At 42.7% G+C, this 24,927-nt stretch overlaps 1 long non-coding RNA gene across 1 annotated transcript in view; it reads right to left on the bottom strand.

Annotated features, from left to right (window-relative positions):
- Positions 1-2,523: 2,523 nt before the first annotated feature.
- The window catches only part of LOC310837082, a 63,077-nt gene continuing 40,673 nt past the window's right edge, over positions 2,524-24,927 (bottom strand). The window contains exon 4 of the long non-coding RNA XR_014560417.1: positions 2,524-3,030. This is a non-coding gene — a long non-coding RNA (uncharacterized lncRNA). The remainder of the gene's footprint in view (positions 3,031-24,927) is intronic.

Here is a 24,927-nt window from a genome sequence, read left to right as displayed (position 1 = left end):
CATGTCTTGTGTTTTATTTTAAAGACAGTGAATTGCGTTAAAGAATTTGTGATAAGCGTAAGACCTTAAATTAGAGAGTCACTTTTTTCTAGTTCAAATAATTTACAGCACTTAAATGAATGGATGAAACTAGGCTAATAACTCAATGGGAACCATTTTTGTCAGTACCTGCACAAGTATTGAGCCCAGTTTGAGGGAAAAGGGACTGAGAGATAAAAACTTTTAACTGAAGAGTGGGAAACATGTCCCAGTTTTGCAGCAGACAAGCTGTTACTGCAAACTCTTTGTTAGCTACCCGCCCCTGCCTAGAGTCACCCACTTATTCCCCTAAAAATTACTTTTTACAGGCCCAATCAGAGATAACGAAGCTGCTTGATTGGTACTAGATTGTCAATTGGTACTAGATTGTGAATTCAAGCCCCCTCTGTTACAATTCCTGCAAGGGTCTAGGATTCTACTTGCTTACCAGACTTTCTTACCCCAGAACAAATTGTTGGTCTCCTCTGGATCTCAGCCTTGTGCGGGGGGCAGCAAACTAAGGCCCGCAGGCCAGATGCAGCCCGCCGGGCTCGTTAATCCAGCCTGTGAACCTTGCGGACTCTGTTGCCCACTCAGTCAGTCCCCACGCTAAAGCGATGCAGCGCGGAGGCCTCGTGTGGGGACTGACTTCCACGACACGGCTTCTGATTAGCTGCAGGAAGCTCCTGCAATCAATCAGAAGCCACAAACACCTCTGGGTGGGCGGCTACGTTGGTGTGGCCTCCATGCCGTCGACACTTCCTCCCACTCGGCTCTTCCTGCTAGGCTGCTTCCTACTGACCTGCTGACCACCTCAGCAGGAAGGAAGTGGCGGCGCTCAGAGGTGGTTGAGCAGAAAAAGCCGAGCAGATGGAAGCGGCAGCAGCGCAAAGGCTGCCTCTGCCACCCAGGCTAGCAGCATGGGCTCTGTGCAGAGGCAAAGGACGAAGAAAACACTGCCGGAGATGAGGCAGCGGCAGTGTGAGTGGCGGCGGCAGGGGTCCTTTTGGGAGGGGTGCTTTTGGGTGGGGAGCGCTTTTGGGAAAGGGGGGGTCCAGCCCCCCACAAGGTCTGAGGGACAGTGGACCTGCCCCCTCCTGAAAAAGGTTGCTGACCCCTGTCCTTGTACTTCCTTGCTTGCTTTGTCCAGTGTTGAGATCATGATAGGTTTCTTCTTCCAAAGGCAGAGAAATGTCTTTATCCAATCACTCATTTGCAAAGACAAGGGGAATGTATTTCAAGAATGTATAACTTGCTGTTAAAATGGAACACACAAGATGAAACGGTCAAATCGGCTATGATAAAGTGGGCACAGGACATTGGGTATAATATCATGTTTGAGGACTGGGAAAGGTTGTGGACCACTGGGCTGAACTTCACTGCATGTAATGCTTTGAAAGAAAATGTTATGAAAATGATATATAGATGGTACATGACCCCAGTTAAACTTGCAAAAATATATCATTTGTCTGACAACAAATGCTGGAAATGTAAAGGAAATGAAGGAACATTCTTTCACCTCTGGTGGACGTGCCCTAAAGTGAAGGCTTTCTGGCAAATGATATATAATGAGTTGAAAAAGGTATTTAAGTATACCTTCCCTAAGAAACCAGAGGCCTTCCTTCTGGGCATTGTCGGCCAGAGGGTGTTAAAGAAGGACCGAACTTTTTTTCTGTATGCAGCAACGGCAGCAAGGATACTCGTTGCTAAGCATTGGAAAACCCAAGAACTACCCATGCTGGAAGAATGGCAGATGCAACTGATAGACTACATGGAACTAGCTGAGATGACTGGCAGAATCTGAGACCTGGGAGAGGAGAAGGTTGAAGAAGATTGGAAGAAATTTAAGATTTATTTACAAAAACATTGTAATTTGGTTGAATGTTAAGAAGGATGATAGATCATAAATAATTTGGCACCACTAAATTAGATGGAATTAAGAAGATAAGCGAGATTTAAGAAAATATTAATTTTTGGAGAATCACTAGATCATATTTAAACACTTAAATTTTTGGGGATATAAGAATGTAAACAAGGTGATAAATTGCTGGTAAAATTTCATAGTGATGAAAGTGAGAACGGGAGACGTGAGGGAGTCCAAAGAAGCTATGAAACTATGTTAAGATATATGTTATATTGTTTATTCTTTTTGCATTTATATCTAAAAAATCTCAATAAATATTTTATAAAAAAAAAACAAAGACAAGGGGAATGTCAAGGGAAGCTCTAAGTCTTCTACGGAGGGATAATATTTGAGTTTGGTGCAATACATAGCATGCTTCTGGTGCTATGATGCATATATGCATGGTAATAGTGACCAAGCTGCTTTGACAACACCAAGTATGCTGGGTGACCAAACAAGTGATAAATGGAGACAGCCAACCAGAAGGACAAGCCCTCTGTGGAAAGCGTAGCCTGAAAGTCTTGCATTGGGCAGGTCAGTTTTAAACACACACCCACACACACCAAAGTTGGCCTTTAATGATAAATGCCTTGCTGGTCTGTTTTTTATTATTATTTTAAACAAGTGCAAAATCTGACACTACCTTGCCAGAAGACCTACTAGATAGCACATGTGAAATCTTTCAAGTTGCTTGATATGCCTGCAGTGATCTGTCCATATTTCACACCCATGTAAAAGTGATGATCAGTTCTGTTGACAGTTGGATAGTATGCTGGTGGAGTACCCTTGTGGCAAAGTATTTCAAAAGCCTGGCTTTCCTTTTGTATTCTTTTGATGTCTCTTGATCCAAAGAGCTGTCATAGAGATGGTGCTGCCAAGGCTGATAAAGTCCCAGATAATGTTCTTCAGCATTGAGCTGCCCCATGATGATAATCAACTTAGCATTCACAGTGGATAAAACCCAATTGGAGGATGGCATAAGTCACTCAGATTGTTTGTGTTTCTGAAGACAAGTGATGGATCCAGTGCACGGCACCATATTAGGGCTAAGTTGACAGCCTGCTGATGAAGCTTCACACATGTTCTTGAAGGAATTAAGAACTACCTGACTAGGTTAGAGAAGAAGCCCTATGAAAATGGGATATTGCTGAGCAAGGATAGAAACATAATCATGGGTTGCAAAGGTTAGCAAGTCACCTGACCCTGTTACATCACAAAGATAAACTCAGTCTGCCTATTGCCCATCAGAATATATCCCCCCCCCCCACTATATAAACTGTTAACAATGCATTAAAAATATCCAAAGGACGTTTCTGATAGTAGAATGGTTTCCCTTATTGATATTCTCTAATGATAGCAGTAGAGATAAAAAAGATAATATTTCAAACGGGAACAATCTCAAAAGAATATTTAATGGCTGGAGTCAGGGCCGGTGCATGCATGAGGCAAGATAAGGTGACTACCTTGGGCAGCAGAATCCACAAGGGCAGCAGGTCTGGTCTCCAAGGAATGTGTCGCCTACCGTCACAGTGACAATGGTTGCAGAACACTCCCTGGAGACTCCAGAGGGCACTGGGACCCTTGTTCCCAGTGCACATCTCCACTCACCCTTTCTTGCCTGGTAGGGGTCAGGCATTTTGTGGTTTACCCCAGGTGACAAAGTATCTTGGGCTGACACTGGCTGGAGTTACCATTTCTGCAGAAATGATTTTCCTACCAGCAGGGAGCCCCTTTGCTGGACTTTGTACCATATTGCTGAACTAATATGGTTAGGGTGAAGGTGACCCGTGGTTAACTGAGCTGTACTACTACCATTAATAACAAGTTTAATTGCTGACAGATATATCCTACAGTGAGCACAATGCACCAAAATGAATTATTAAGAGATGCCAGTCAGATTGAAAACTGCAGCCCCTGAAATTGCCAGTTTGTTTCCATATTTTGAAGAGGCTGGCCAAGATGATGATTCTCCGGATGAGCTGCCTTTACTAGTAGATGTTCCTATTGTATTTGATCCCTTGGGCAACAGATTGGCCATTTCCCCTTGTTAGGCACTTAGCATAACTGTTTTCATCTCCACAACGCTATTCATTTGAGCACAATTCCAAGTCCTGTTACAAAATTGAGAGTGAGACACTGGTACGAGAAATGTATTTCAAGAGGAAGTATAAGAAAAATCTGGCCTATCACACTGATTTGCATTTGCAATTTGCAATGAAAATGCCTCCAAGGATCCTATTACTGTATTAATTCACATCAGATGTGTAAACTCTCTAGAGATACAATCAGAGCCTGAACTATATGCAAGAGTCTGTTGCATGTGGTACTCTGTGCAATCGTAATGCTTTTTATATTGATTGACTCATATCCTTGCTGCTTGGAAACAGCAGCTAATCTTAAAGAGCTGTAGCAGCTGCTGGGATGTGATTTCTGTATGATGGAGTGAAGCTTATTCAGCAATCTTGTGATGATTAAGGTAATAAGGGTAATTTATTGCCTCTTCCATCTTAGCAATACCACAAGCCAAAACACAAAACCACTGCTAGGGGAGGCAAGAGCCCACAGAAATGCTAGTGGATACTGGAGGGCACCAGGTCTCTTGCTAATGACATGCAAATCACGCCAGTCAAATCAGCAGCTTTTTAGCTCTGCAGAAAAGCTTTAATATATATGGAGCTGGAGATGACTATATAATTAAGATTTCAAGTCAAACACATTCAGAACCAAAGATTCTGTAATATTGGGACAAACTATAAGACAGTAATGGTGGAATAGCCAAGCAATGTTTCAGAAATCATATATTGTCTGTTTCTCTCTGTGCCCTAAAGTAAACGAGGTAAACAAAACAATGACAGAATCATTGTCTTTGGCTCTTCCAGTATAGATGGCTCCTCTGAGCTCACAGACCAGTCAGAGGGAAGAAAGGGAAGGGATGAGTGGAAGCAGAATGCTATTAGCAGGATACTTTGCATTAAATTAGTGCAACATCACCCAACCATGTGTTATGTAACACATCTTCAGAAATCCCATACCTAGCATCACAATAAAAAATGTGCAGGTTTACATCCCTACTAACTGGTACATGAAATTGCCTTTTATTGTCAGAGCAGGCAGACATTATCCCAAAATATTTCAGCTGGAAACTGAAATTGACCAGAAATCCAAATTGATACAAATCCATGAGCTCTGGTAATATGATGCTTAGCATCTACTTGCCCCAAAACTCAGAATAAAGACACAGGACAAGTTTATGGTTAAATGATCACAACATATAGAAGGTCTGCAGCAAATAAACTGTACTTCAGACTTGCCAATATCTGATCTCTCAGTTTTGGAATTTTTCCATTCCAAAATTCAGTTTTCTACATTTTGAAGCAATTAGCAAAATTCATCATTTAGTTTGCATTTTTCCCCTAATTAATGCATTTTTATATGCAGTTTTGACTGATGTACACATTTTTGCAAGCAATTTCCTCTAATACGATGTGTTCTTGTATATCGCTTTCACTTCATTTTTTTCTTCATTTTTATGTACAGTTAATATATACACGTTTATAAACATTGGTTGGAGGGCTGCATTGAAAAATTCAGATAAGTGCGGATTTCAAAGGATAGCTGTGTTTCAGCCTGCATATTGTTACAGACCGTGCAAATTTGATATATTCAGCCTTAAATGCATACCGAATTGAATTGCTCTTCCATCCCTACCTGCAGGTAACTCAGATCTGAAAACGTAGAAGAGAAAATCACCAAAGCCTATCACTTAAGCAATGCTACCCATGTTCAAGCCCCTTCAACAGTATTGGGATTCTTAGTGCCATATCAAAGGGCATTCTGCTAGTCCACCCTGCCCCTGCTGATCAGGTTCCGGAGCCAAAATACCACCCATAAACATATACCCCCCATCCCAAGCCAGGTAGCAATATGAGGATCGTTGCTCCTCATCTGAATAGTGCCTCTGATTCCCTACAAGGTCTATAATATAATATACCTCCCTGCCTGGGCTACCTACCCCTACATCAAATGAAACCCATCCAGGCCAAATCAACAGCAATATGGAGTAGCTGGTAAAAAGGTGATGGAACACACACACACACAAATCTTCATTAGATGTCAAATGGGCAATTGGCTAATAAAAGGGAAGGTGGGCAGGCTGTCAGGCTGGAAGAAAGAGACAGACCCTGAGTGGGTGCCGGACCTTTAAAAAGCCCATGCATGTCCTAGAGTGATTGACTCCACTGGCCGCATGATTCCATCCCCTTTGCAGCCGTAGGTTGGGGCATTTTTGCCTGAATTCAAAAAAAGAGGGGGGAGATAATAAAATGTTATGCAGCTTGGATTATCTGTAGGTACATTAAAACAGTCAAATGTTGACTGCTCTTCATTAGGCCCAGTTTATGGCAACTTGAATCAGCAAACTATCCACTACATCTCAAAAGTGCCCTCTCATTTTGATACCCACAATGAACGTTGCAATGAACATATGGGATGTGGAAGTTTAATCAAATGCAATGTCTGTTCTCAGAGCCGCTTCATAAATATTTATTCTTAGAACATATTGCCTCATTACGTAATACCAATTTCATAATTACTTCATTAAAGAGTACTTGTGCTCTGGGATGCTTTAACCTTTATTTGGTGGTAAAGTAATGAGAGACTTGGAATTTTGAATTGGCAGAGATCAGAGCTTCTAAAACTTTACAGCAATGACCACATGCCTAACATGCATCCTCTTCTAAAGACCTCCAAATATCATGGGAACCTGTCAGCAGGCTCTGCCAACCCTTTTCACATCAAACAGCAGAATGGCAACTCAAAGATGAACTATGTAGGGCACTCAACTTCTATTGTAAAGACAAAATTTTCTAGCAAGTCAGTGTGTTCTACTGTTGGAAACGAACTATTATAGCCTTGGGTAGTTGATGCCTTAACACTTAGCATGTAATAATAATAATAATAAACCATAGTTTCTTTCATTTTATTTGATGAATTGTATATTATTTACTTGACTGTGGTACAAATTATTGAATTATTAGATCTATATACAAAAAGGAGTTCTTAAATAAAAGGACATTGATTGTTTCTAGATGATGCTTGCTTACCTCTCAGCTGGCACCATAATGGAAGACATATTTCCTATTCTTTCACACACAGGAGTATACTACTACTACTACTACTATTATTATTATATTTTTATCATCATCATCTTATCTACTACTACTGCTACTACTACTACTACTACTAATAATAATGTATTATGTTGCCATCATCACTATTATTTCAGCTCCAGGCAAAAACATTTCTCCCTCGCTGGACCTTTAAGAATAGCTAATATTAAGATTTTTAACTTAGTAAAATCTAAAGTGCTCTATCTGTTTGAATTGATCGGTGATGTTTCCGTTTGTTATTTTGTATGTTTTATTTTACTTCTAAAAATACTTTTATTGTTTCGTACTACATTGTAAGTCACACCGGTAACATAAATTTATGTTGAAGATATAAAGTGCAATGTATGCAAGGTATGTAATTAGTTATTGGATCAAATTCTTTTTAACCAATGAATCTTAGCTGTATAACTTACTGAACAATGTGGCTTTGATAAAATGGGATCTAGTATGAAATTTTAACGGTGCAGTTCCTCTATTTGTTAACGTGTCTGTTAAAGAGTGGAGGGGATTTTCAGATGCCCTTGGTATATTCTATAACAATTTAACAGACCCTACTTAATAGACATTCTGGAACACAAATGTACATTGGGTTCACTTTTCAAGGTTAGAAAAATAAAGTACAATGCATGCAAACTATGTTGTAAGAAGTACAGTGGTACCTCAGGTTAAGAACTTAATTCATTCTGGAAGTCCATTCTTAACCTGAAACTGTTCTTAACCTGAGGTACCACTTTAGCTAATAGGGCCTCCCGCTGCCACCATGCCGCCACTGCACAATTTCTGTTCTCATCCTAAAGTAAAGTTCTTAACCCAAGGTACTATTTCTGGGTTAGCAGCGTCTGTAACCTGAAGCGTCTGTAACCCAAGGTATTACTGTACTTGAATTGGGGGCAGGGTATTGTTTTTGTTTCTTAACTATGTTATGTATTTTAGTGTTTTTATCTTGTAAACTGCCTTGGGGTCCTCAGAGGAAGGGTAGTATAGAAATTTAATAAATGAATATATATCTATGGGACCAGCTTCTCTTTCTAACATAGCACTTTGTAGCTGAAGACCAACTTTGAATCACGGTAGATAAGGCCACATTCCTAAAGTGGTAATAGGAGCAAAAATCTGAAGTGCCACAGCCAATGTCTTCCCACTCTTGACACAGCAGAATGTGAGTGAAGATGGAGGAACAATCTTACATTCCTCTGTTTGTTAACGTGTTTTGATTTATGCACACACGCGCACGCACACGCACACACACACTTCCTCCTTGGGAATACTAGGAGGGTAAGAGGAGGGAGAAATTTAGACATTTGCCTGGTTTGGGGGCATGTCCTTTAAATCCAAGCCATTTTTAGTTTAACAGAACCATCAGGATGAACAAGATCAGCCAACATCTGCAGTTATTGCTACCTCCTCCTGTATGCTTTATGTGTAGGCCAATATGTTCATTTATCAATGGATCCATTCTTGAATGAAGGGATAGTTGCTGAAGGTACCCCTTATGCCACTTGGTCATTTGTCCCAGTGACTGATTTTCTGTTGATCAGCTTCTGGGCAGCATTATATGACTTCCCTTCTACTATCCTCTCGCAAGCCTGAATTTAGTTGGTCTATTTTATCAGCGTGTTCCCAGCAGTTTGCTTTACTAGGCAGATCCTATCATTGCAAGAAAATGAAACACCATCACATCACGTTCATGGATATCCTTCATGAGATAAGCGGCCCATTGTAAATGTACTGTTGACATGCCATTTTCTCATGCATTAGTGATCTCTTTTCCTATTCATAGTTTTATCACTGAAACAAACAAACAAAACCATTGTGTTGAGAAAGTCGCCGGGGAGAAGTTATTCTTCCCTCATAATACTAGAATGATGGGATCACACAGTGAAACTGACTTGGGTCAAATGCAATATAATTTCACACAGCACCTAATTAATTCACTGCACAAAATGCATTGATGGTCATCTTTGATGGCTTTAAAAGCAGGGATTAAAATAATCCACAGAGGATAAATCCCTTAATGGCCATTAGTAACAAAGAGGAAGTGAAATAGCATGCTGCTGAATGCCTTCAGGCCCTGCATGCTAGTTTCTTGGAGGCACCTGAGTGGCCAGTGTGGGATGCAGGATGCTAGACTAGTCAGATGTTGGTCTGATCTAGCAGGGCTGTGTTAAGTTCTTAGGTATTGCTGCCTGAGATTGTAAGAACAGCTTCCTGTGGTCAGGCAGATGCCAATAGGAAGCCTGCCAGCAGGACCTGAGTGCAATAGCAGTTCATTCACTAGTTATTCCTAACAGCTGATATCCAGAAGAATAATGTCTTTTACAGTGGAGGTAGGACAGACCCAGCATGACTAGCAGTTGTTGGTAGCCTTGTGCTCCACAAATTTTTAACAGGAAATGCCAGAGATCCTACTTGGGACCTCAGGAACATGCTCTTCATCACATATGGCTCTTCATAGTCACAGACCAGTCTGATCCCAGCCATGTTTACTCAGACGTCCCATGGAGTTAAATTAAATTTGCTACCAGGTAATAAGTGTGCATAGAAATGCAGCTGTAGTCTTCTTCGTTTCTATGTACAGAAAATGTATGTCAAGGTGGAGGTTTCACCAGCAGTATTAAAACCACTTTCAAATTACATTTAGGTTCAGTAAATGCCATATTTTCCAAACTACATCATTTCTAAATGGGGTGTAATGTTATTATTCAAGCAAAGCCCCTTTCTTGCCCAATAATAGACATATCTATCTTCTTAATATGCAGTCAAATTAAATACGTACCAAAGTGAGATGGCTGGTAGAATTAATTCAAATACTTAGTCCTTTCCTTCAACTGGCATTCTTCCAAGATATCATATTCCTAATATTAATCATCTACTTTAGTAGCTGTGACACATGAAAAAGGGTCAGGGTTAAGTGATTCTGCGAAAATTCAGGTGCTTTCCAGGCTCTCTGAAATTGCCCTTCTGCTCAGCCCCTAAATCGTTCCTCTCTCTTAAAGCATTATTTATGGTGCCATGGCTACTTTAAAAGTGCACCAAATCACAAGAGGCATAATCCCTTTCACATAAAGAAAAAGGACCGCTCTGAAGGATAAACTCCCCTGTTTCAGTGGCTTTCAGCCAACTAGATGATGAAAACCTCTTCAGTCTCTGCTTTTGTGTTTGGGAGCAAAGCTTGCTAAGGTGGCAGCCATGTAAAATACACAGCGCTCTAAGCAAATCAATGCCTCTGCAAAAGGCAGCATTCGCCAACCTGATATGCTCCAGATGTTTTGAACTGCAACGAGAATGGTTGTGCTGGCTGGGGCTGATGGAAGCTGTAGTCTAAAATGTTGGGAGTGCAACAGGTTGTTGTTTCTGCTGCTGCTTCTGTAATAGGAACATAGGAAGCTTCCTGTGACCATTAGACAGCCCATTAGTCCAGGTTATTCAACTGGCTGCCAGCAGCTCCTCAGGGTTTTTGCTCTGGGCATCAGATATTCTGTATGCAAGGCAGATGCTCTACTCCTGAGCTTATGGCCCTTCCCCAATAATTGTTGTGGTTGCTTTAATCAAGCAATTACTATATTTTGTAATTTGTTTCCTAAGATTTATACACTGCTTGATTGAAAGAAAAAGAAAAAAAACTATAAAAGGGGTTTCCAAAAAGAATAGAACAATGAAATTATTGATTTTTTAAAAAACCCCAGAAAAAGCCCTTAACTGTCTGGCAACATTCCCTGTCTCTGAAGTTCTCCACAGTAGGAAGCAAATCTCATTTCCAATGTGTCATCTGTGCACAGTATTTGAAAGTGGTGTTTTTGTTTAAAAACACTGGTATTTTTAAAGCTTAATATAGGTGCTAGGCGTTTTGCTGAAGAGTGACAGTATATGTAACGCATCAGATCATAGGCGAGGAGCCACTGAAACTCTTATTAAGACTGTTTTGTCGCAGCTAGTAACAGTTTTGTGTAAAACCTGCTACTGCTAACAGAGATATATGAAAATATTAGTGAGAGCAGCAAAAGAAAAAAGAAAAAAAGAAAGGTTCTTCTACCTTTTCTTTTTCTGAAGTCTGCAAAATCCAACTGTATGGTGAATGGAGAACACTCTGGGATAATCTCAGATTAAAGAGGTTAGTGGGTAAGCATATCTCTTGGATAACATAAGGGGAATGTGTATGTGTATATGCACTGGGCTAGCCCAAGACATTTTGCGCCTTGAGGTGAGGGACTAGATGGCTCCCTCTCCCTCCCTATTTGACATACAGAAGCTGTCTGAATTGGCAGCAGTGTCTTCCTTCAGTACTAGTGACATAAGAGAATCCACCAGTGCACCTGAGGCAGCAGGCTAGCTTAATTCAGGGAGCCAGTGGGCCTGTGCACCAAACCCAGCTGGGTTCCAGATCCCAAAGTGACTTAGGCCAATTTGGGTCAACCTGGGCTTCAACCAGATCCGGTTAGAGAAGCCCTGTACCACTCAGGATCAGATCAGGTTCATCCAGAATGATCCAGGACTGTCAAAAGGGAAGGCAGTTTGGTGGTGAGGAGAAGTGGGGAGAATTCAGGGCTTGGGTCAGCTGAGATCACCCCAAGGCATCAGATCAGGTCTCCTTTAAACTGCCATATTATTATTATTATTATTATTATTATTATTATTATTATTAGGGGGTGAGCTGTGCACTTCGCTAAAAGCTAATACAGGTCATGTATAATACAGAGCTCTGACTTGCAACAGGTGGGAATAGCCAGGGAACTCTCTCCTAGAAGTTGACTGAGGCAGTTGACTCACTTTGCCTAATGTGGAATGAGATCCTATAAGACCCTGTTTTTTTCTTACTACGTTATACGAATGACTTGGTGAAAGCGTAGTGTAAAGAACTAACCTCTCATAAGGTCACTGCTGTAAGGGTTATGTAGGCATCTAAATGGAGAATGCACACAACCCCATCCATAAAGGAGCAGTCAGAAACAATGTTGGAGCTTGGCTCAGTGGCTAAACTCACATTTTTCATTAAGAATAAGAGATAAGAGGCAATGGCAAGATGAGTTTATTACAACTTGGTCTATTTTTATTCATGTTCTATTTTTTATTCATTACTGTTAAATGAACTTGATGGCTTCAAAAAATGCAACAAGGTTTTCCAACAGTTGATTGAAGTAGGTATAATCTGAGCTCTGTTATTTATAATTCAAAGACCCAGAATGTCTGAAGCAGGAAGCCTGCTCTGTCTACCACATTGCATTCCAGCATTGTATTTGTATTTTTATCATCTCCATTAGCAATGAGAACAGCCTCCTCACTTCAGACTTTCCAGACTTTATGGAAATGGTAGGTCCAGGCCCTTGAGTGTGGGTGGGGCCAATGAGTGTGGCCCCACTCTCCCCCTTGAATGACTGGAATTGCATGGAGTTGAGTGCCCAAATATGCTTTTAACAGGATGTTACATTAATTGGCTGACACTACCTGGCCGTTCAGCAAAATCAGGTGTAAAACACACAGAAAACACACACACACACACACACACACACACACACACACAAAGATGTGACTTGCTATTTCCCTTGTTCCCAAGCTACCACCCTGCAGCAAACACAATTGAGCAAATCTTGGCTCAATGAGAATTTGGCAGTATGGGGTATTACTTCAGCATGTTGCTGAGCTTCAAAAGAGGCCCAAAAGAGGACAATAATTCTATGTAGCACACAGGTGCAGGTGACCATTCTTAAATTGATTTTTTTAAGGCATTTAGCTTTTTTGGAGGCTTGTATAAGATGATGGTGGGCAAGATGCCAAGGGATTGTAGGATGCACTCTACAGTGCTCTACAGTGACAGCCTCTCAGTCATCTGAGGAAATGTAAGTATACTTCTCATGCATTGTTGATGTTTGAAATTGGTGCATGTGCCAATGGTGAAGCCACACAGAAAACTGCATACAGCTAAGTCGTGCACTAAAAATATGTATTTTGCACAAAAGTTGCATGGAAACGTTGATAGCACTCACGGCAAGGCAGGAGTAAAATGCATAGAGTAGGGTGGAATGGCATGGTATAGACCTATAATTCAGCACCAGTGAGACCAAAATAGCATGGAATTAACTGCTCAACCCCATCTACATAGTCACACTGTACAACCATCTCTTCTACGTGCATCCTCTGCATCATGTATAGAATTCCATGACCCTGGTTCTTCCATTCTTCAGCAGAAATTCTATTGTCTACCCTGTGCTGTGCCTTCAGCCTGTATTTCTTCTCCTACCACTGCAGCAAAGCACGAGAGTAGCTGCTTCCTACTGTCAGAGCACATCCTCCTCCTAGGTTAATTCAGAACTTTCCCTCTTTCTCCCAACTCTACCCCTTCCCCATCCATTGCAACCTTTGTTCTGGGCCACTGAGCCAGGAAAGGACTCTTGTTATTGGAGCGTCACAGTTCATAGTCCTTAAAAGACCCTCCAGTTCTTAGCACAAATGTTGCAGACCAGAAATATTTCTGCATGTAAACGGAGTTAGCCTGGCAGAAGGTGAACAAAAGGACATTCACAGGACGAGACCAATGATGTGGTGCAATGCTCCAGAGAGATTTATCCTTTTTTATGCCTTTTAGGTCTTACATAAAATTCACTGTTCTTTTTGGTTGTAGTGACCATTTGCAGCAAAAGCTCATTGTAGCTTTACATGTCCTAAACTGCTTCATTCTTAGGCACCAGAGCATCCTTCCTCAACAACTAACACACTTACTGTGGCATAAACCAAATTATTTAGCTCATTGCTTGCTTACTTCTTTGTTTATATGGTGTCATCCATATACATGGCATCATTCATGTACATTTAAAAAGAATGGGTGAACAAGTCCCTCTTTCAAGGGGGATTCTGTGCTCAAAAACAGCATGAGAAAGGTATTAGATGACTGGGAGGCAGTGATAAATAGCATTATTATTGCTAAATGCTGCAATGGACAGGGATGGGAAGTTGGACTGTAACTCTCTTGGGTTGCCGCCCATCCCTTAAAAAACAGGATGGTCCCATTTTTGAACAACAGCATGCCCTGTCCTGTTTGAACTTCAAATGGGATGCATTTTGTCCTGTTTTCAAAGTCATTAAAAATCAATTTTAAAAGTTTGTGTGCTCCCCCTAATTTGCTTGCCTTGTGCAGCCTAGCTTGCTAGGCATCTTGGAAGTTGAGCCCACCCTCCAAAGCTTACTGATTGATGGTCCAAGCTAGCCAATAGAGCTGGCCAGCCAGCAGGCATTTCTGGGCTGGGTGGAGCTCTTGCTAATGGCTCAAAGAATATGTTTCCTGACGAAGCTGCCCCAGGAAACTCATTTGAAGCTAAGTCTCACTGTGCCTCTCACTGTGTTTTAAAGGGTTCTGTTGGCTTATTGCCACCTCTAGAATGGATCGACTGGATGCTGCAAAGCAGGCCTTTTCGCATTTTGGTTTCTCCTGCTGAAATTGACTTTGTGCTAGAAATGCAAAAACAACAACAACCAAAAAACCCTTTCTGAGCCAAGTCACTCTAATGTGCATTTCCCAATAAGTTTGCTCCATTTCCCCATCAATTAATTTGCCATGTAAAGCAAAAATCAAAAATCACATTTATCATAAATTTCAAAATCATATTTTGAAACGTAGCTTCCCTCAAAATATGTATTTTTTTAAAATACACGTTTTTAAATGCTTTCTGATGCTGAGTATTGTGTCAGAACATTTTGAAAGTGTGAGAACTTGTGAAGAACTAAGTTTCATACTAGCCCCTGAGCATATTAACCCCCGAGGTGCAGCTCAGGTCTCTTCATATCTGAAAACCCAGATCACTTCCTTTAGTCATGCTTATCTGAGCCAATCATAAGGTTTGTTCCCATGTTATACTGAACACAAGTACTATCTATAGCTACATGTGCGCAAGTATTTGTGTGAAAGAGTATGCAGTTGTTGATTCAGGTGCCTCAACTACACAGACTCTACATGCATTGAGCATTACATGTGAATAATGTATGAGTGTACAGTCAAGCTGTTGTATACACAGGTCCACAGCTTGTACACCTGCTGAATGTAATGTGAGTACACCTCCATATTCTCAAACTAATCCATCATTTTATGTTTGTAGTAATGATAAAATGGGATAACCCTAGGTACAGTGCTGGGCTGCTTGCAATAAAATAAAATATTACGGCAATACAAAAAAAATGGGGTTGTATTTTTATTCATGGACACTGGTAAAAGAGAAATTGAAGGGAGGTCCTAGCTTAGTCACATCCAAAATAAAGAATTCTCTGTAACATTAATGTCTTCCTTCCCCTACCCCCAAGAGTTGACCTAGGTGGTTTTATGGACTGTTATAAAAAATAAATAACAAATGTTCCTTGAATTAACTCCAGTGTCAAAATGGCAACTGCTTTCTGTAGCCAGATATCAGTAAGCGGGAATTCATGCTTGGGATAGTCTTTGATGGAGGAGTTGGCAATGAGCAAGCAAACGTCCCTCACTCTAGAGTAGAGAAAATTGGGAAGATGCAATTAGGCAGTTGGAACAAGAACAGTGAAGAGAGATCAAGGGCTTGCCTCCAGCACACAAGGTTAAACCAAGGTCTCCTGCCCCCAGACTCTAAGGTCTTCTTTCTCTGTATTGGAAACAAGAATGCCCAGGAGAAATCTCCATGAATTCTTGGCAGCCTTTTTTGCTTGGCTGTGAAACAAACAGGGATTTACAAGGAGACGTGTGAATAAAATAGAATGTGCCGGCCATCAATCATTCTAATCAGCTTGCATATATTCTATTTGTCTAAATTTTCCTGCAGCTGTTTATCATGCTGCTCTTCTATGCTATAGTAAATCTGGGGGTGAGCACTGCTCACCAGCACCACTACAGAACTAACAAAGGGGCCTAGGAAGCTGCAATATACAGAGTGAAACCATTGGCCCATCCAGCACTGTCTGCGTTCTAACTCTGTCCATATTGCTTTGAGGGCCTTATTTATTTATTTCATTAAATTTATACACTGCTTGACTGCAAAAAAAGAAAAGAAAAAGAAAACGAAACCCTCAAAGCTGTTTACAAGAAGACAAAACAATAAAACCAAGAGAAATTTACACCAGTACTTTAAAATACACAAGCGTTAAAATACTGAAACAGATTTAATGATACTTCAACTTTCTAAGCACCTGGGTAGGTTTGTAAAAACTAGAATTATTATAGCAGGCGCCGAAAAGAATACCTGGAAGGTGCCTGCTTGATACAACAGACAGGGAGTTCCAAAGTAGATGCTGCCACACTAAATGATTGAGTTTTTGCAAATGAAGAATGGGTGCTGTGTGGCACCAGCAGTTGTGCCAATTCCACTGACTGAAGGGGTTAAGTAGGGTAAGCCAATGTCATAGGTAAACTGGTTCCAACATGTTATGGGCTTTATATACACATATAACTTTTGGACAAATTAGGTTAGTTTGTTTTAAAATGCAACCTGAACAAAGGCCTCCATCCCTAGTAGACTTATTTACCATACTTTCCCATCACAGTAGCTGTAATAAGGCAAGTGTTTGCTCCATGCATTTGCAGGGAAATAAGATTATGAGTGCAGACCTTTTTCCTTTGTCTCCGGGACAAGTGATAATTAATGAACTCCAAATGACAAATTGAACCTCCTTGCCAGTCCTCAAATCATAGTTCCATTAAATGTTCCTAAATCGTCACTTGCCTATGTGCTTGATTATTATACGCTAGCTTCCTTCACTGTCAGTGTCCAAGTGCTGGTAATTGTGCAAAATTGAATTCATGATCTCGGACTTTGTCCCATTGAGTGCGCCAATGATGTGCTCTCTGATCAGTCCCTGAAATGCCCAGCAGTTTTGCTTTTCTGATCAAATGCAATGCTTCACGATTCATGATGAAGAGGAGCTGATCCCGAATGAAGTACAAACCAGTTCTTCGTGTCAGTTATCTGATGTACAGCTGTGAAAATCATAATGATATTGCCCTGCACCAGTGAGGTGTGCACAGGCAAGCATTCTTAACCCAGACCTAGTTACGCAAGGGGCCAGTGCCAATGAACTGTTCTCCTTTTAACAGAAGTGCTTCTGCGGGAAGAAATGGGCTCTAATTTGATGTAAGGGGTTTCAGTAGAAGTGTGTGCCTGAAACACATCGTGTTGTTTGAAGATGGTCCGAAAGCTATATAGAATACTCAGTACCAGCTTGTTCATACTTACCACACTATCTGACATTATTTATGTGCTCTTTAGGTGGTATGGCTCAGTGGTGGAGAATCTGCTTTGCATGCAAAACATCCCAGGTTTGACCCTCAACCTCCTCAAGGTCCAGCTGGGAAGTTTTCTCTGCATGAAACCCTGGAGTGTTGCTACCAGTTTTTGTCTGTAAGACTAAGTTAGATGGACCAATTCTTTCAGGCAGTTTCCTATGTTCCTAAAAGAAGAGGCATTGAATAACAGGCCAGCATGAAAATATGCATTAACCATTAATTACCATATCCCTGCTCCTGGCAACCTAGCAGTTCAAAAGCACCTCAAAGTGCAAGTAGATAAATAGGTACCGCTCCAGCGGGAAGGTAAACAATGTTTCCATGTGCTGCTCTGGTTCGCCAGAAGTGGCTTAGTCATGCTGGCCACATGACCCGGAAGCTGTATGCTGGCTCCCTCGGCCAATAAAGCAAGATGAGCACCGCAACCCCAGAGTCATCCGCGACTGGACCTAATGGTCAGGGGTCCCTTTACCTTTACCATATTAGAAGCAATGGAAAAGTCTCTCTGTCTCTTCTCTCTCTCTCTCTCTCTCTCTCTCTCTCTCTCTCTCTCACACACACACACACACATACATCCACACACCTGCGGTCACCTGCTTTCGAAAACTATCAACATACCCAAGTTGAACTCTTACATGATTTCAGGGTTAGCATTTTGACTCAGAAAATGGAAGGGTTCTTAGTTTTTCCACATTTTGGAATATCAGCCAAGCTGCCACTGCTGCCGCCACCTCCTCCTCTCTAGAGATGGAAGTCAAACACAGTTTCTGAAACGTTCTCAAGAATTTCATCATAAGTTCAGATTCTTCAGACACTAAGCTTTCATTTTAAAGAGCCACTAGTGGGCCACAGGAACCACTTTAGAGTGCTCCAGAGAGAGTGTTTTTCATTTCCTGCTCTAAACTGCAGTGCAGTGTAATAGGAAACAGCTGCTGTGTTCCTTCCCACAGGTAGCTGGATTTCGGCAATGAGCAAAATAAGTCCTGGAGAGATAGTGGCCCATATGCTCATTTTCTTGGGAAGGAATCATGAAGGAAAGGCAGGCGCCAGGAACTATACTTCATTCTGCCCCAGATGTTTATTTGTGTGGTGTTACCTTCATGGTGCTGCCTAGCACTCCTTAGTTCGCAGTAGGTTTAAGCTACAAGTTTTGGAAGAAGAGTGGCCAGGAGAGAAAAGATTAACATTTGGCTAAAGTGACTATTGGTACAGCAAGCTGCACCAATTCAAATTGAGGGCGATATCATGCAGGAAGACTATCCTTCACTCTGAATTTACTTTACATGGCCTTACTGACACCAACACATAGCAAAATTTGTTTGATTTACATAATGTAAACGTTATCCAGTCTCCTGGAAAATGGTTGAGGTGGGATTCCTTTCCTCAAGACTGGGAGTGTTAATGAAAAGTGACCACCCTTCCTATTTTTACCTCAGGGCATAATCAAAATTCTTATCATGTGACGCGTAGTTGTTGCCATGTTGTGAGATGGGAAAGCAGTTTCAAAACCCACATTAGAGACTGTGTGCATATTCTATCCAACTCTATGAGTTGTATTCTGAAAGCAGAACATAGTTATTCTATTTATATTTATTAAATTAAATTATGTATAACCTGCTCTTAATTTCTCAAACAATTTCAGAGTAAGACACAGTATTAAAAAGCAATAAAACAATATTTCAATTAAAAGCAACTTAACTAGAAACAACAATGTACACACAAACAACGTCAAAAAACTGAGGAACACCACTTAGCCAAATGCTTGGATAAATAGCCACTGTCCTATCTGGCAAAGAAACACAATCAGTGTTGGTGCTGTTTGTACATGAGAAGGGAGAAGATCCCAAATTTGGGGTGCCCCTATTTAATCAATATTCTCTTTCACCAGACCCTGCATACCATATCACAGAAAACTGGCACTGTGAGGAAGGACATTCCCCACAAAGAAACTCTCTATAGCACCCCTACTCCCAAGCCCTACCAAGGGTCAGGGGACCCTTCTGAATGCTGTAAGCCTGGGCCCAGGATGTAGAGTTAACAGATTTTTTAAAAAATTAAAAATACACTTTTAATAAAACACTTTTAATAAAAAATAAAAAATGATATATATTTTTGAAAAGAGAGAAAAAAATATTAAAAATAAATAAACAAAAATTGAACACCACAGATCAAAGTTTGCCTTAAAACTGAGCTTTGGTTAATTTAAAAACAACAATAAAACCCTGCCATGCAATGTATTAATTCCTGTGGAAGAAATGTGCAGGAGTGTCCGAAAGAATCCAGGCATGGCTGGTGTGCCCCAAAGAGGAAAGGGGCATAAAGGGGAGGGATGAGCATGAGCATTGGGATGCCAAGCGCAGCGCGCTGCTCCTCTCTAAAAGCTTCTGTGCAAACACACATAGGACGTGTTGAAAGCAAGGTATGGCGAATCGGCTGAAAAGCCGCGCGGAATAATGGGCTGTAAGTGCGAATGGAGCTCTCCCCTTTCCTTCAGCGAACACAGGCACACAACATGGACCCACAACCGAGCGCCAACAAAACAAGACGAACACCCAGCACATACCCCAAACACAGCGGATTTCCCTGCCATCGGTCCCCTTGCTCAGTGCATCTGCTTGCTGAGAGGTGACACGGCTAGGAAGGAATTAGCAGGTGGACACGATCCTTTCACCTTCTGTTGCTCAGTGCCGGGCGTCACCACGTAGTAAGCAGATGCGCTGAGCAAGGGACTAGTGGCAGACAAGCGCAACAAAGAGCAGGGAAATTCCTAGCCCTCACAGCAAGCGGAGGAGAAAGGATCCCCTCTTCTGCATCCAGTTAGCCACCTCCTTCCCCTCACATGTGTATCTCGTCCCTTCAATGTTTTTCTTTCCCTCCCCACTTAAACTCCTCTCCTGCATCCAGTTAGCCTATGGCTACCAGATTTTTTTCAATGAAGTCTGGCTCCAGGCTGCTGAGACTGCCACTGCCACTGCCACGTTTCCCAGGGACATTTAATAAAATCCGGGGACACAATTTGTCTGGGGACATATTTGCAAATCCGGGGACGTCTGGTAACCCTACCCAGGAGATGTGCTCCCCACCCTTTACATCTGACCCCTTGCAGAGGCGTAGCAAGCCCAGGTGGTACCATGTGCAAAAAAAATTTTGTCACCCCCCTCATGGTCAGCTTGGGGTAGGCTTGGGAGTTGTGGGTAGGCACTGAATGTCACCCCCCTAAGCGATGACACATGGGGTGGTCCGCCCACTTCCTACGCCTCTGCACCCCCACGACTCCCAAGTACCCCAAGCCATCAGGGGAAGGGGGGAGCTATGCCGCTTTGCCGGAGCACTGGCAAAGCTGCGCAGCTCATCCTCTCAGAAGCCATGGCTCCCATCTGTCCCCCTCCCTCCCCCCCTGGCTTGCTGTAAAGCGGCAAAGCAGGAGCTGCTTACTGCGAGCCAGGGAGGGAGGGAGGCTGGGAGTTGGCCCCCCGGCTTACCGTAAGCAGTTCCTGCTTTGCCGCTTACAGCAAGCTGGGGAGACTGGGAGGGGGGCCCCCGGCTCGCCGTAAGCAGCTCCTGCCAGTGGCGGAGGGATCCCACTGCTGTCCATACGGTGCTTCAGTGGCAAACCACTATGTACAGCACATGTGTGGTGTTGCTATGCATAGCACATGTGTGTGACACCGCACATGCGTTGTGTGTAGCGGTTTGCTTCCCGCACCGCCCAAGAGCTGTATGGATGGTGGCAGGATCCTCTGCTTGCAGCTGCAGCCACGAATGATCCTCCACATGCAGCTGTAGCGGCGCGATGGCTGCTCATGCTGCTGCACCCAGGCTGGGGCGGCAGGGCAAGCACCCCACAGGGTCCCTTCTTGTCACCCCCCCAGACATGGAATCCGGGGTACACCGACCCCACCTTGCGACGCCACTGGCCCCTTGGACTCCTGCTGAGCCCATGCTTCTTCCCCAAACCATGGGCTTCAGTAACTGTTCTCCATTGTTTTAGTATGGTTTGAATGTGGAATTGCTTGCCTGGATGAAGAGATATAAGTGTAGAAACCTCTAGCTACTGTTTGGCTGGACTGCAGTCTACTGTACAATGATGAGAGTTACATTGGTAATTCCACTATCCATTGGAATGTGGCTCCTAGAACGTCATCCACTAGGGAGTGTGGCCCTTGGGCTGAGAAAGGCTCTCCAAACCTACTGTAGGCTAATGTGCAGGAAGAGTCAAGCAGGTTGCCTTATTTGGGGTAACTCACTTTTCCCGCTGTGGATTCCTGCTCCTCATCCCTGTGCTATTCAAGAGGGCCCCTTGAATCACCAAAAACCCTCTTTGGTGGTTCAGAGGAACTGCACGACAGAAAAGGGGGTAGCTTCTATCTGCCCTATGTCAATCTCGGTTCTCAGGATCCAACCCTTGCTCTGTATCCAGGTTGAATCGTCGCAAAAAATGTCGTCCTTCCTTCCAAATATGGTTTGGCACATAGCACTACATGGAAAACTGCCTAATCAAGTTGTAGTAATGAGAAATGAAAACAAATAAGATGGTTTTGTTATCCAGTGGTATGGATTTCTAAGATAGAAATGAGACCCAACGGCAACAACAAGGACACCACAGACACATGGTGAATTCTGAAAGACTTGGCCAGAGGAAAAGACAACCGGTAGGAAACATGTTATACACAACAGCTGCTTATAACACAACAGAAAGTTTATGGAGTCAATAGTGCTGTTCCTTGATTATTACTTATAAAATTGTTAATGCTCGACTTGTCTGTGTAAAAAGCTACACACACACACACACACACACACACACACACACACAAGATGCACTCCTTATGAAACTTCCCCTCTCAGCTTCCACCCCTTCCAACTGGCTGAATTCAGGGACTGCTTGTTTTCATCAAAAGTTAGGCCTCAGAAATGAACAAAGGAAGCTGGGCTCTTCCCTCCCCACCTTTTAAAGTAGTTGCATGACTGGAAAGAGTGAGCGCTCGCTAGAGGTGGTTGAGTCAGAATCTCATCCCTCTAAATTAAGCTTCACTTGTCAATACACATTTCACCTGTATGCTGCCAAAGCAAACACAATTCCATATTTATTTTGTTTGCGGACGAGCTAAGTCAATGAGAAGTGAGAGCAACTCTCAGGCAATCCCCCTGGGTCTTACCTCCTGCAATGATTTGATTGGGTTTCATGTATTACTCTCTTAAATCTCTGCCTGATCTGATTTCTGTTCGGGCTGTGTGTCTGGGTCTGAGAAGACGGACTAGAAAACAGACATAGGAATCTGCTGTGTTTTACAATAGCGGAGGAAAAGTTTAGGTGCCCCCACATTCATCACAACTCAGTTCCTGCCTCTTGTCCTAAAGGGTGGAAAGTATGGGAAGGCACTTTATACAAGACTATTTGTCCAGCATAAATTACTCTGACTGGCACATGCTCATCAAGGTTACTAGAAGAGAAAGGCGTCATTCCTATCACCTGATAGCTGATCCAGAGAGGCCAGGAACTGAACCTGTGTAGAAAGCAGGTGTTCTCACTGATTAACCCTCCCTTAAGGAAGTCCTGAGCCAGGATTAAAACACTGAAGTTGGAGGGGAGAGGTCAATTATTCCCCATTTAAAATACATAGCAAGACCACAAATACATCACTCTTCTTTGCAATGTCTGTTTCCATGATATTTAGGCACAACCTGGCATCCCCCAAGGATTGTTCTGTGTTTGGATGGGGATGATCAGTTTGCATGATGGCCTGTGGCTCTTGTAATTTCTGGGTTCCTGGATCCAGCAATGGGGTGTAGGGGGAATTAGGGCAGGGGTAGTACTTCTGGTGGGGGACATACTGTGCTCCTTCTGGAGTAGTTTGTACACGTTTGGTCCCCACCCTGCACTCAACTCTCACCTGTGGCTTCTAGAAGCTGTCAATGACAGCAGCCACCCCTTGGGAATGGCTTCAACTGGCCATTAAACTAGGTGAGGGTAGCCGTCCTGATGAGTCTCAAACCCTCGGCATGGGAAGACAGGCTCTGGTGGATTGAGCAGATGACACCAATAGTGGGTCCAATGGTCAAGAAGGTGGTTTCTGCACATGCTGCAAAGGGACGTGAGGGGCAGATGGGGCTCATCAACCTGGGGAGCCCAAGATCTGGATGACCTTCAGTGGTGGACCTACATGTTTGAGGCCCAGAAGCTTAAACTGTTATGGGGGCCCCTTCACAACCAGCAACCAGGTCCAGGTAACCACTGTTATCTTCTTCAGTTGGGTTATTCCACGACGGATCACCACAATTCTTTAAAGAAAATAATGACTGCATCTCAGATTTTGATTAAAATTGTTGTACTGGATTATCTCACATGTCGAAGTCACTGATGTGAATAAAAATGTCCTATGCCTTATAGTTTCCGAGTTGTGTGGCTCAAATTGAGTCTACTGGACCCCCCCCCCCAAAAAAAAATTAGGCAATGTGGACTAATGCCCCTGGTGCCCCTCTGGGATTAGGTGCCCTGTAGTTTAAGATTCCTTGGTTTCATAGTACATCCGCCTCTGGTGACTCTAAACTATGAAGGGGGGGAGGTGTATTTTTTGATAAGCTGGCTCAGGAACCCATCTCCAAACATTCTCAGGAGCTTCGTTTCCCAGAGAAATCCTCCTCCCTTTCTTTTTTCTGTGAGGAGATAAAACCTACCTCACAACCTAAAGGCAGAACATACTCAACCACTAGGCCACTTGAGGTGACTGCAAGGCAGCTGATCTAACCCCCATAGGTGCCACTTCCCCTTAACGCTTCCTCCAGCTGCTGCCCGTTGTCGCCCCTCTGCCTCTTTGGCCTCTGGTTCTGGTTTGGCTTTGGCCTCCTTTTCTACATGAGGCCTCTGTGAAAGAAGAACTCTGCCTTCTTTTCAGTGAGGCTGGAGAGGGATGGCCAGTAGAGAAGGTGGAGAAGGAGAAGCTGTGACTTTACCAGTGTTGATCTTCACACCCACTGCTTCCTCACGTTGATCTCTGCTCCTCCTTTCCCAAATGCTGATCTTTACCCCCATTCCCCATGTATGTGCTTCTTCCCTATTTTGTAAAATAACTCACCATTTAAATGAAAGGAAAATATTTATTGTGGCTTTCCCCAAACTTAACTAGTGCAGATTCTAATCCCCCAATCCATATAACCATTGCTCTCCCTTCCCTAATTGTAAGACATCTCTCTCCCATTTTATTGTTACAAAAGCGTTTTCTTTCCATCGAGCCCCCCCACATCTAGCAATCATTTACCAAGTTGTTCCGAGGCCCCAGTGAACAAACATCTGTACGTCTTTGGCATGCAGATGTTTGGGCTGTTGCATTGCCAGCAGACACCAGATTTGGGAAGATCCCAGCCTTGATGCTTTACATGGACCATTAACTACAATCCTTTTCTGGTGCTTGAGAAGTTGAAACCTGCTCATTCTGGGATCAGGGTGAAAAAAATGCTTTTGGATTTCCCCAGTGATCTCTGTAATTAGCCAGGTGCAGATGGCATACTAGCACTTAGTGTTTCCATGCACCTGCAAGAGGCTCTCCATTACTTTCCCTAAAATCTGTGCCTGGCTTGCTGTATTGCTTAGATAAGGAGGAAATTAAGCT

This window comes from Podarcis gaigeae, assembly GCF_964106915.1.
Source record: "Podarcis gaigeae genome assembly, chromosome: Z".
Classification (NCBI taxonomy): domain Eukaryota; kingdom Metazoa; phylum Chordata; class Lepidosauria; order Squamata; family Lacertidae; genus Podarcis; species Podarcis gaigeae.
Note: the sequence above shows the minus strand (reverse complement) of the source record. Positions and strands in the feature narration are given on the sequence as shown.